The sequence below is a fragment of the Parambassis ranga genome, chromosome 24, assembly GCF_900634625.1.
Source record: "Parambassis ranga chromosome 24, fParRan2.1, whole genome shotgun sequence".
Lineage (NCBI taxonomy): Eukaryota > Metazoa > Chordata > Actinopteri > Ambassidae > Parambassis > Parambassis ranga.
Window position 1 is genome coordinate 1,959,334 of NC_041043.1, and position 13,757 is coordinate 1,973,090.

The 13,757-nt window shown below is 39.6% G+C and overlaps 1 protein-coding gene across 6 annotated transcripts in view; it reads left to right on the forward strand.

The window, feature by feature from the left end:
* The window catches only part of sipa1l1 (signal-induced proliferation-associated 1 like 1), a 56,692-nt gene that overhangs the window by 531 nt on the left and 42,404 nt on the right, over positions 1-13,757 (forward strand). Inside the window, exon 2 of one of the 6 annotated variants that reach the window (XM_028397145.1) lies at positions 12,499-12,561. The exons of the other annotated variants lie outside the window; for them this stretch is intronic. The gene's annotated coding sequence lies outside the window, so the exon portion shown is untranslated. The remainder of the gene's footprint in view (positions 1-12,498; positions 12,562-13,757) is intronic. 6 annotated transcript variants of the gene reach the window in all.

Below are 13,757 nucleotides of genomic sequence, written 5' to 3' on the forward strand. Positions count from 1 at the left end.
TTTTTAGCCTTCATGCAGCAGCCTCGTTCACCGTGCCGCCTCACAGCACACAGCACAGTTTGAAATGCAGACAGCGATTCACCGCTGCTCTTAAAGAAACAGGAAATCTTGCAAAATGTCCATCAGATAGCGGTAATTGTTGTTTGGTTAAGTCGCTGCGTGACTGCTGCATAATTGGGATGACTAGCTGCAGCCGCTCGTGTGGGTTTCCTCTCCATGTCAAGCTCTCTGTCCATCGTGCAGCAATCGAAGTGACTTGAGTTGAGTCTTGTGAGAAAAATGCCACATTTCTGGTGAAGCAGCAGCTCTGTCCTTACAGTGCAAAATCATCAGCGTTGCAGTGCATTTTGTTGCCAGGCATTTAAAGGGTTGAATTGACATCTGCTCCACTTCTGCAAACCTCTGTAAGGTGCTGATGCGCATAGAAATCTTTCAGAGAGGAGCGACCTTGGGTTGTTTTTTTTTTTTTTTGCAAGGAAAGTTTTTCCCTATTAAAACCGTAGTTTAATGTAATAATTTATGCATAGGCTGCTTTTCTTAAGTGAGGGATGTGCAGTGAGGAGAAATGAGGCAATCAGAAATCGTTTTTTTTCTACCAAGGCTCTGTCAAGACTTGTCCTATTAATCAAAATGGCCGTTTAATCAGATTTGAATAGTGATGTAACAGTGATGAAGGTGCCATAAGTGCTCCCATCATCTAGGTTTAAACTCACTACTAAAGTAGATGCAAATTCTTAGTCCATTCTTGTACTTCTCTCTGCTTTAATGACACCCTGGGAGGGTTTCTGTATTGTTAGTGGACCCCAATCTCATAGAAGCTCTGTTTTCTGTTATTGCTGCCGTCTCCACCTGTGGAGTCTGCCCTCAGGCTACCAGCCTAAGCCCTCCAGGGGGGTTTGCATACACACATAGAAACACTCTTACTTCCTGCTTTTACAAAAGCAAAAGGACAAAGGACGTTATTTTCAAATAAAAACAGCAGCATTAGAAATGTCTTCCTTCCAAGACAGCAGTTGCCTATTTTGCTTTGGCTGCTGCAGCTGCTGCGTGAAAATAACAAACAAACTCTCATGTATTAGCAGTTGAACACCTCATTCCATCAGCTCTCCCTCAGTGCTGCCTGTGAATGCCAAGGCTGAGCAAATCTGGAGGCTGTGTCGCATTTACAATATTAAGTAGGCTATTGAAATTGAGTGTGTAGGTGGAGGCGCACATGTTCTGTCACACATGTAGCTGCTAAATTAAAGGGGAGGTGGAAAAAAAGGGAAGGGGAAGAGAAAATAAAAATGTCAGGGGCAGCTGAAAGATTATTGAAAGACTTGATGTTGAGCAGCGGAAGCATCACTAGATGTTCCTAGATTAAACAGCTGGAGTTGGCTAAAACTTGTCTTCAAAAGGGTTTCAATCTCCTCAATCAGAAGCACAGTAGGGGAGTTCTTTTTGAGTTAGAAATGAAGAATTTCCTGGAATCTTTGGTGCTGCTTGTAAGCATGGATTTCAGGTTTAAGTTTGTATCAGATACACCATGATTTGGATGTGATCACTCTATCAAAAAGGCTCTAGCCTTATCTGGGACAGGCACGTTTTTTGGCAGTGCAAACTAAGGGAAATCTGGCAAATGCAATGTGAGGAAAAAGAGGACATTTTATTCCCATAATTAGCCAGCTTGCAGTTTCACTATTCACATGCAATGTACCATTGACAGAAGCTGGTGGTGATGGGAATCTTACCTGTCTCACCTTCCACACAAGTATGCATGGAGTGCTCCACTCCCATACCCAGTTGCTGCCTCATTCTCACTCTCTGTCTCAGTTCTGTCGCTACTTCTTTACTCCGCACCTCCCACGAGTCCCTCCTCCCTTCTGCCATCACTGACAGTGTCTTTTCCTCTCGTCTTGCTGTTTTCCTGTTCTGGAAAGCATGCCAGGACTCTGACATTCTCATCATTTATTTCCACATTCTTCAACTTATCTCTCCATCTCTTTTTTCTCCCCATTCCACAAATGTAAGTCATCCTTTTGATGGGCTGGTGCTAATCTTTTCTGCATTGATACTGTCATTTTATTTTTTCTCTGTGTTTTGCATGCTGTATATTAAAATATGAGGTCTCTCAGTTTAAAGTCCTGGGATTGGCAGTGACTTGAGAAATACAATGATTTACTAAAACTATGTGGCCTTGGCAAATCAGTGTTTATCCTGTGTAGTAAATGTAGAGGTGGCTTCCTTAAATACAGGTTTTTGCCAACACAGAAAAACCAGATTTGGCAAATGGATCACTGCCAACTGTAATTTCAACCAGTAAATCACTCTAGGATGGCTCCAGGATGATATGCTACCTAATCAGCACCCCATATTAGAATCACTGTTTGGATAAAAAAATGGATGTGGGACCCAAAAAATATACCTGTCTGGTTTCCTATTAGACTGAATGAAGAAGAAAAGGTCAAGTGATGGTACTGCAGAAGTGGTGATGTTTGGTCTGTAATCGGGCGCTTGCTTGTTGTGAAGAATAGTGTTGAAAATAGGTCATTGAGAATCATTCTCGATGACGTCACTAATGAGGCATCGAACACTAAATTAGTTGTAGATGCATTTTGCCCTCAAATATTACTTGAATACTCGAATAATCATTGCAGCCCTAGTTGAAAACCCGGAAAATAAAAAGCTTACCAAGTCTGTAGACTTCTGGCTCACAGGCAGGCAAGAAAAATCTAATTTGTATGCAATGATTTAATCTATAATGTATCTTTTGTTGGACAGCAATATAATGCCAGTAAGCAATCACATGAAAGTTACTTAGAACAACTAACCAAGGTGATCACCATCAAATTCATTGCGATTGACAAATTGTTTTGAAACATTTCAAAAGTGAAGAAAACACGGCAGGTGTGCAGCTTTGCTACAAAGCCTAGATCTGTGTGCTTTTGAAACAAATTGAAGTCCAGCATTTTGTTTGCGCTCAAGGAATAGCCCGGTGTGTTCTCTGATATGTGAAATAACATATCTCTTTTGATCCATGAGGATAATTCTGAAGCCCTGTTGAGGCTTTGTCAGGGCCTTTTTATGACAGCCAGAAAGAGAGAGGTCACCAGAGGAAGTGGTTACTTTCAGCCATTTCAACTGAGGTGAGAAAACTTGAAAGCTAAATTCATTTTTTTTCATATGTTGGGTGAAATAGATTCTAATTGGGGCTGTAAGTGGATTATAGCACGAGGCAGCGTGGATTAAGCATAAAAAAAGCTTTAGATTTCAGTTGTGACAGATGAGGGGAAAAAAATCTATAAAAACATCATGAAACAAAGACTAGGCAGGCTAATCCCTGCAGAAGTAGACAGAAGGAACATACTGTACAGATGGAGAGAGCGAGGACAGCCTGGATATAATGAGAACAATACTTAAATACTAGGCATTGGGATGAATCAGGGAAAAAAAATCCAAACCGTTCGGTACATGAATCATGGTTCGGGGGGTGTGTTTTGTTTAGTTCAGGACATGCGCATTGAGTAATGCGAGTGCTGCCAACTTGGCGACTCGCTAAATTTGGTGACTTTCCAAATCTGTTTTTTGTCAAAAGCAACTAGTGACAAATCTAGTGACTTTCTCTGGTGACTTTTGGACACTAATGTGAAAGCACGTATTGTTCTGCACTTACTGTCCCTAATGAGTAGCGGGTGCGACCGTGAGGTAGTGCATGGATGCTTGATTTGTCTTCTTTGTACACCATTGTAGTCCATAATTTTATTATTTACTTAACCTTTATTTATCCAGGAAAAGATCCATTGAGATTATTCTATCTGTTCAATAAACACTAAATGGTCATGTTAACAATATAGTTTGACAGGAATTAAGTTTGTATAGTCCCATTGCTAATTGCTTTGTTCACTTGGCTTTTTTATTGACTGCAAAGCCTGTAAAAATCTCCTTTTTTTAAAAAAAAAAACATTATTTATGAACGTATTGCTTTAATGCTTGTCGCTATAAGTGTCAAAGTGTCACTGTATTACCGGTGGCGGAGGAAGAGCAGCCGAAAAATTCCCTGAACCAAACATATATCACAGATAACGGGAGGCGCTTTGACAGCTTTGTAGCAAGTTTAAACAGAGCAACAGTTGAACTTCACTAACCGAATCACTTTCTGATATTATTTGCAAGAAACACAAGTTTATCAACATGATCGGGATCAAGTGCGGCTCTTTTTTTGTTCACAATATTGCCTGCCGACGTGAACACGCAACGTTACCGTCCAATGTGTAGAAACCAAAATACCCCCACACGCGACTTCTTGTGTGTGTTGGCGTTGTGATTGTCCGCCCAGGGCCCGTTAATATCCATTTAGCAAAAGTTGGCTTAATGTTGCTGATCTTTACTGCTGAGAGGCTGCAGGTAATGAGGGCCACTATGATATGTCAATACGAAGGTAGCGCCCTCTACCGGAATACAATGCACACTACTTCAAATGGTCTGACGTGCTTAAATCATACATTCGAATGGGCAATTACAGTTAGAATACAAACTTTTAACCCTCGTTCGAACTTATGTTCGAATATCAAATAAAAACTGACAGCCTTAGTGATAATTGCCTTGCAGGTGCTGCAGTCCGTTTTGAACTAGCTGCAGAACTGGTAGAATGACCACAACACGTCAGCTGTCTGGTATGAAAAGTCAAGTGCAGATGGTGTTTATTCTCCTGCATTAAAATGAATTTGTGTGTGAAGTTGATTATTCTGACAGGATGTCATCATCCGCTTTTCTCTTTGACTCCATAATGACATTGCAAGAACAACAGTGAGCACAAGAACTGTAAATCTTATCCCCAAACATGTATGGGAGCGTTTCTGAAATTCCTACCAACTGCCTTGCCATCTGTTTTCAAGCAGACATGGCTCTCGAATTTCTGTCTTGCAGAATGACTAAAAGGATGTTGCTACTGTTGGCTGCCTGGGCTGGTATTAGTGATAGAAGTGCTTTTCTGACCCAGTTGGATTTGTTAATTGCTGCTGTCTCTCTTGTGCCATTTTGGGACAATTAATATGCATGTGTGGAGCCACAACTTGAAATTTATGCAGTTATATTTGTCAGGAAATAATGTAGTATTAAATTGTTTCATAAATTAAATGTATTTATATATATATTTATTATATATTTATATTATATATATACTTGCAATACTAGCAACTAGACAGTCTTACACAGTGTCTTTGCTTTTTGAGCAATATGCCTGAATCCTGATGTGACATGTTTTTGGCAGTGCCAGGGTAGTATTACTTGGATACTGTTTAAATGTTCTATAAAGGTAGGTCAATCATTGAAACTGGTCTACTAAATCACGTTTACTTGCTACTGGACTCGGTTTTACAATTTTAAACAATGTATTAGGGTACAATGATCAGGTGACCATGGTAGACTAATTCAGACTACTTATTTTGACTTGCTGCCTTTTTGTTGTTTGGTTTAAAGTATGCTCACTCAGCTGAGGTCTTCAGTATGTTGTAGCAGTGTCACAGTGTGATGTTCACTGTCCAGCTATTTGAAAACTCTAAATATGTTTTATTTTTGCAAGAATCTAAAAGAAGCCCAGTAGAACTGCCAGTAGGAAGAGGAGAAGGGACTTCTATAGAAGAATTAAATAAGAGTAGCCTGAGTCAGAAAGGTACCTGTCAGGAGGACTCCAGAGAAAAAAGGACCAAAACAAGGAAGCTGTAAATAGAAATGAGAGCTGTACAGAAGTCTCAGGTTAGAGGGAGAAAGATATCAAGGGCAAAATGAGGCTATGAGTATGGGCAGAAGTGGAAGACTGTACAGTATATGTTTTTATATAAGGAAAAATTACAGAGCATCAGCGCCACTGCTGTAATAATGGCAATGGTGTATGTGTGAATCAAAGATGATCATAAACTATATAAGTGTATACATTTGAGGGTGGCGTGGTGCTGCGGTCGTTAGTACTGTCGCATTACGACATCCATATCCCCCTGGAACATGTGACCTATCCTCACGACAATGATGCGGATGGGATGAGAACCCACTCGAATTGATGCCTGAACTCCCTGGTTAAAAACTGTAAAATAGCAGCACGCACAATTACATAACACACATTGTTCATTTTATGCTTCCATGCTGATCAGATACCACTTTAGTGCTTTCCTGTCAATAAAAAGGGAGAACAGTGCACTAAAATATAGCCACCTCACTCAATTACAAAATGATATATATTGATGGAGGAGTATTACAGTCAGGCTGTAAATTACATTGTATTACTATTTAGTTTCCAGCCAGGTTCTCACTACTATATTGGAGTTTTAAGATGAACCTAAAGGTCAAAAATGCAATTTGTTTAAAAGACCTTGGCCTTCCTCTTGTGTTGTTGTGAGGAAACCTCCACTGACGACAGTCTCACAAGTAGGGGAAACAGAATGGCAGGATTAAAGGAAGACATTTTCTGGTCATTGTTCAACATGACTTTGATCTAACTTCCAACTACCTGAAGCTGGAAAAGCTGTCCTCTGTTTACATCAGGTTTCTTTTTATTTACTGTCTATGCTGCATGCAGTGTGTAATGCTTCCAATTACTTTGAAAGAAGTTGACTGTTTTATGTGATGAAAAAGATATAAAAGATTTAGTCTTCTTCTCACATGCCACACGTTGCAGATCAGCTACAGCATAAAGACACGGTTCAGAGGGAAAGAATCTGGCTTTAAAGTAAACAAGCTTTTGAGTTTCTTCCCAGCCTTGAAATGGATTCATTAAGTGTGCTGTAATTGACAGTCTCTGTGATTTTAATGTCAGTTTGAGTTCTCTTTCTTAGCTCAAATGCTCCACTGAGCCTCAACAAACCAAACAGATAATCTTGTGTCCATGTTGATGGTTCTTGTAAAGCGGCTTGGGAGGGGTTATGTTAAGATGCCTGTATAAGAGTATGTATAATTTATCCCACTTTGGTTTGGTGCTCATGACACCTCAGTCTAAACAGGACTGTCAGCTGCCCGTAAGGACAGTCAAAGAAACACATTGTATGACATGTGTCTGTACAGTCCACTAACCTCCTATCTAAAAACCTCAATGGTTTCATAATGTGTATGTTGTGATGTTTAATTTGATACAGAACGCAGAACACAAGCAGTATAAAGTTTTATGTTTTAGAGCTGAATCACATGGAATTCTAGATTTGGATGAAAATCTTTTTTTTTAAGTAAATGAAGCTCCATTGCTCGATTATGGTATAATGTAGGAGAAATGCTTGTAATGAAAGATCATCTTGCATGGCGTAGTTGGTTCCAATGAGGTCCTAGATCGTACCAGGGGTGGTAAACGCATAAATCCATCTTGATTTACCGAAAGAAACAACAGCAGCAGCTTTTGGCTGAACCTTTAACACTCTTCCTGCTCTGCAGATCCTTGTACAAAGCCAGAGATAATGCTGATAGTGATGAATTCCTCACTGCCACTTGATATGTTTCATATTTCAGCCTGTGAGAAGTGATTATTTCCATTATATAAGACCTTTGATTATTTTAGATTCATTATTTGGCCTCTAAAATGCTGAAATCTTCATTCTTATTTCAATGTTCAAGGCTTCTGCTAGATAGAATACACAAATACAAGAGTATTTATGTGTTCTCTCTAGCAAAAAGTTACAGTTAATTAAAAAAAAAAGTAGCAAATTCCAAATCTTGAAAAACTAGAAACAGCTGCTGCTTTGCTTGCTTTTGATAAAGCAGGTAATTTCAATTGAAGTTTAATTCAACACTTTAATTGATCTGTTTTAAAGTAGGTGAATTAACTATATTAACATTAATTAAACTTCACAGACTGACTCAAACTAGACTAGAAGATGGAGTTGTGAAATGGACCTGTAGACAGCATTCTTTTAATCCAAAAAATGAGTCACAATGACCAGGCCTACAACATCTGGCTAGCAGGTGGTGGAAGCAGAAACCAAAACAGGAAAGTGGCCTGTCATGATCAGTAGTCCTCACTGCAACCTTTCTGCTCGCTGTGCTCATCCAAGAAAAGGAGTGTTTTGGCTTGTAGGTCGATAGCCTCGCAAGCCAGTGTGGAGTTTCCATCCTTGACCTTAATAGATTTCAGCTTCGTGGCTTTATAATGACAGAAAAAAAAGTTTTTTTTTTACTAGGTTCATCCTGTCATGGCTTCAGCTAAGCCACTGGTCTACAATGGCATGCAGAGGAATGTGTGAGAATGCTGTGAGTACACAATAGGGATGACCTCATCGTTTTCAACCTTGTCTAAGCCCAACACACTGAAAAACAATGAAATCTGCGTGCCCGATTTCCCAGCACCGCCTCTGACTTACACTCTGTGTTCGTGTGTCACTGAGGTGTGTATTTGCCTTCTAGTTTACAAAGGTTCTTAAAATATTTACTAAGGGCTGAACTGGTTTAATGATTATTTGGGAAAGCGCAATTGGAAGTGCTGGGCTACACACACTGGGCATGTTGCTGCAGAGAAAGCAGCTCCAATGGGCTTTGTTCCCATCAGTGTCAGTTTGTGAATGCAGTCCTGACCTTGGTGACCCTCAGGTTAGAGTGTAAACGATTGTTTAGATTGTGAGTCCTTGGAAATTAAAGCACATGTAAGATTTTTCTTCCATTGGACTGCCTGTGTTATGTTAGTTAATTGTGATTTTGTTTTTAATTTTTTTTTAGTTATCAATATTATTTTAGGTTGCAGTCGTTTTACCTTTTATCTCTATTGAATAGTTGTTTGATAAACACAAATCAAAAAAAAAAAAAAAAGAAAGAAAGCTAAAGTGTGTGTTTTTGTGCTTTTGGTCTAGAACTTCACATCATCACATGTAATGTAAAATTTACTTAGCCAGTTGAAAGTGATGCAGATTGACAGAAAATAACCTCCAGCTATTTTTATTGTTTTTTTGTTTTTTTTTGTAAATATCTACAGCCTTCTCTACCTTTGTTTGATTTCACTAAACAAAATGATTTTTCCTGTAAAGGTGACACCTACCAATACATCCTGTCATTCCCTAGAAAATACACTTGACTTAGGGTGCAAATGTTGAATGTGGTGTGTGAGAAAACCGTGCTGATAAACTCTGCTTTGCTTCAGTCACACCTGTTTCCTTTGCATCTCTCCCTGATGCTCTCTCATTACCCAATTATCTAAATAGAGTGGACTGCTTTAGGGTGTTATAGTTCTTTGAGTGGTCATCGGATGTGATTTACCACACAGTGTGTTGATCCATTTGAGTAGCAATTTGACAACTTCTAGCTAATGTTTCTGCTGGATCTCACCAGCTGTGAGAAGGAAAGCGTGATCACCGGTTTGTGGCTGTGAAAGCTGATGTTTTTCATTGACTAGTTCATAGTGGGAGAGGTGAATTCTCTAGTGTCTCTAGAGTCTCTAATTCTCTAAATGGCCCTCAAGGTTGTTTTTAATGATATGACTGCTTGAATGTCATCATTACAATCTCTTTGGGAACCAACTTTGGGATATAGCTAAGTCAGGTTGACATGAAGGTATTTTCTCAGCCTGCCTCCCTTATTTTCCATCGCTGAAATACACACTAGAGAGAGAGAGGAAGTAAGTTTTTCTTTCTTGATTTCACATCACAGTGAGTCAGTAAACAGACTCTTACTAAATACAAAAATGGAACTAACCCATCAGGAGTTAGGTATTGATATAAGAGGCTTGATATCGGATGACTGGAATAGCATGATTGTAGTTCACAGTCTGTACCTGAGATGAGAAAAGTATCTAGAGAGTTGAAGCTCAAAGCACCAGTGGTTCTCATTGCTTCCTGATATGAGATTCAATCAGCTAATGTTGCCAGGCAACGGGTGCAATTCCACTTTTGGCAAGTATTGCTTAGTAACACAAATTATATCCAAGAAGTACAGAATCACTTGTCGTATCAAATGTAGAAAAAATGGAATCTAATCAACAATTTTTTTGCAGTTTTTTCAATGTCCTGAAAGTCCTGGAGACTGAACTGAACAGTTTTTTTTTTACTTAAACTTCATGTTAAATATTCAGAGTTTTCTAAAGCTGAATCCCCCTAGCATATTTCCACAAGCTGCCACAAGCTGTGTCCATGCCGGAACACTCCTGTCTCACAATGCACCTATTCCTGCAAATAGCCAATGCTCTAGAGGGAGTTGGAGTAGGAGGAGAGGGGTGGTGTGAACAAGGCCTGCGGGGGTGGTGCTGGGTTACATAATATCAGATGAACCCAGCTGGGCTGTGTTGTTTAGCCCTTGGGTGAAGTAGTGCCAACCAAGCTGACTGATGTGTCCACCTGCGCTCGTCAGAGTAGGTTCAGGTTTAGGGTATAGGTCAGTGAAGAGTTTGACACTGAGCAGATCACATGTAGTCAGCATCGAGCAGAAGCAAATTGAAATGGGCCAAACGGGAAACCGCAGCACCGGCAGTGTGTTGCCATGGCAGCACAGTTGTTGTGTTGTCGGAAACCTTGAAGTGTAATGATAATGCAGGGTTCTAACAATGGTAATTAGAGGTGATTTTTCTTTTTTAACACAAATAAAGCTTCCTCCTATGATGTCTTCTCATTCTTACAGCCACTCTGCAGTAGAGCAAAATACAAATACAATATTTCTTTATAACAGAATTACACAAATACAAATATGTTGTGTTTGTGAAGACAGTTGTCTGATTTTTGTCAAGGGGCAGAAGTGGTGCAAAATATGGCCACCTCAAAATTCTCAATGCAGGAAAAACCACACACGGCCTCCATTACTAATTGCTCATTATGTGAAACCTTTGTAATTAAAGGAGGGAGCATCATTGTGATAGATCATTACATCAACCTAACTGAACAAGCCAGAGCTTTCTTACATTTAATAAAAGTTTTTAAGAAAACAGATGCATTCAGAGACAGAGTTTAACTACTGACAGATATGTCAGCAGTTTTGTTGATGTTTTATAGCAATCTGTGATGTTTTCCATCCAAAGTAAAATACATTTGTCTCTGGTGTGTCTGTGAATTAAAGCTTCCCAGTAAATTATCACATTTCTGTCACACCAGCAGCAGTGCTGCATACTGGAATTTGGGGTGACATTGCTTTGGAGTCTCAGAGACAGATCTGTGGTGTTGTCTAAAACACACCAGGAACCATATCTGATGGGTTTCTATGGAAGTGTAGCAGGGATAGACAAGCAGTCCCTGGATTTGTTGCACAAAAAAGTTTGCGCTCTGGCAGTGTCTGAGTGCACCCAAAGCACTCACATACTGCCAAACACTGCAGCTGTGCGTCAACCCTCAAGTAAATGGAATAGAGTCTGAGGACAAAGAGAGACAGGAGAAAAGATTGGTAGACCCCGTAAAAGTTGCTGGCAGCATGACAGGGTAGAGAAATGGCAGAATATTACAGACAAAAGGGGGCAAGAAAAATACAAGCATTTGGCAGATAAAACCATAGAAAAAAAGGACAAAATAATATTAAAGCAGTATAGTTTTTGATGAATGTCAGGGACGGGGAAAGTAAAGGTGATCGAGCCCAGAGAAGATCCAGCCCCTGCACTTAATTGTTTTGTTTTGCCAGGAAAAGTCCCAGATGCCTATAGTCAAGCAATGGCTTGACCCTTTCTTTGGTTTTGAGCTGTGGGGCTGAGGGCACTGCAGAGAAAGCTTAGCACTAGGCCCTTTATTCAAAGGCCTTTTCTCTGTTGTGCTGCTTTGGGAGGTGCAAAACCTTACATCTGTCAAAGTGTCACAGGGCTTGCTGTCTGCAGCTTTATCCTCTTCCCCTCCCATCCCTTATAATGGCAGATATCCAGAAACCCCTACTTGTAGTTTCTCACGACCATTAAACATGCACTTGTCAATCTGTTTTATCGACAGCCTTGTAACCAGTTGCCTCTCATTTGGGGAGGCTTAATTGATACAAACCCGCCTTTTTTGTCTGGTTAGAAAACTCACGACTCTAGACTGAAAGCATGCATGATTTGTCAAAATACATTCATGCAGTATTTCATGCAGTTTTCACAGCAGGATCTATAGTTCAAAATGTGTTGTTTATGTATAAATTGAAAAAATTGCAAAGAAATGTCAAATGGATGTGAGTAATTTGCATCATGCTATATAAAGTAAGTAATTCTGATTTTGATAAAAGACTTTTGGAGTTATAATTTTAGTTGCAACACTGATGAAATATCATTATGTAATTATTAGTTATGCAGGCACTGCTAATGTTTGAATAAAAAAAAATATATATATATATATATTTAATGGAAAATAGTTTTAGTTAGTTAGTCTTGGGCGGATTTATAAGCATGTGTAGAAATATTTGAATAAATTGTTCATGTTCGTTCAATTTTTCAGTTGAATTCAGGAAAGTTGCAACCACCAATCAAAAATGCATACTTGTCCAAACATGGAAATTTGACTCTCCTCTGGTAAATTGATCAGTTAACTTAAGCTGTCCTCCCACAGAAGATGTCAGACATTGTTTTTTAGCTTTTCCTGTAATGATGCTACCTGGTACTTTGTCTGGTGCTTTCAGATTGTGTGTCTAGTGTCAGCACAACAAAGGAAAGAGAAAGAACAAGACTCTGGGCTAATTGCTGTAAGTACCAGGATTGCATTTTCAGATGTCAGGTTTAAAAGCTTTAGCATACACTTTTCTCTCTCTCTCTTTCTCTTTCATTTACCTTGGTTTTACAGTGGTATTATTTTCTTTGCTTTGTTCAAAGGCTCTCTCTCTCACTCACACACTATTTATTTGTGCGTAGTTGGTAAATTGGCATATCTCTGACATGCATTGATTCCTGACTTTGTTTCCTGTGAAATGGCACATGTACAGACTTCATTTAGATGTAAGTCAATATGGCATGATAGATGATATTTGCAAAGATTAATGCTCTGGTTGTCACATACATTTGTTCATCTGTTTTGTATGCTGGGACACTTATCTTGTAAATGAAGGCACACATATGAGTCTACATTAGTCAGGTACATGTACAAGAGAGGCAGGGAGGAAACAAATATGTTAGGTGTTGTCACAGCTGAAACTAAAGACTTCAGAATGTCTTTGGAGAGAGTGTCAGGAGGACATGAGAGGCAGGAGTCTTTATGGTGACTTGGCTGTGCCATGGCTACAGCCGTCATTGCTGTTGTTTTTAGTGTGAACTCAGGTAAAGAAGAAAAGATGGAAGAAGAAAAAGAAAGCAGCATGTTTTTGTTGTCAAGCTGTTGTGGGCCGGAGTTTTATGAGCTTTGAGGCTAGGGATGTGGTAGCAGTGATTTATAGCTTTCATTATCAAGGTTTTACCACACCGTTGGATCCCAGCAGGCACCACACACACACGAAAAAAAACTGTGGAGGCTTGTACCAGATTGTGGTTAGACTGAGGTAGTGAGTAGTTAAAGTTTTTGAGATGCAGCTTTGACCACAAGGATTAAATGTTAATGCGTCCCAAGGTCTACATCAGGTGCAGGGGGTTTTTGAGACACGCACACACCGACAGAATCACATGAATACACACACTTCACTGGCTACCTAAATCTTTGATACTGGCGCTTTTCCTGTTCTTGCTGTCAGTCGGAGGGGAATAGAGAGAAAGGAAAGGTTTTTCCAGTTGAACTTGTGAACTCAAGTGGAGACTTATCTCTGCCTTAAACATTAGCTTTTCTGTCTAGCTTTTTATACTTCTATCTACAGAACTCTCTTTGGCCTTTAAGGAATCTTTTCACCCTGATGTAGCCTGTTCTTCTCACTTTGCTCTCCTTCTGTCCTACTCGTAGACCGCAGCTCTAGTGTGA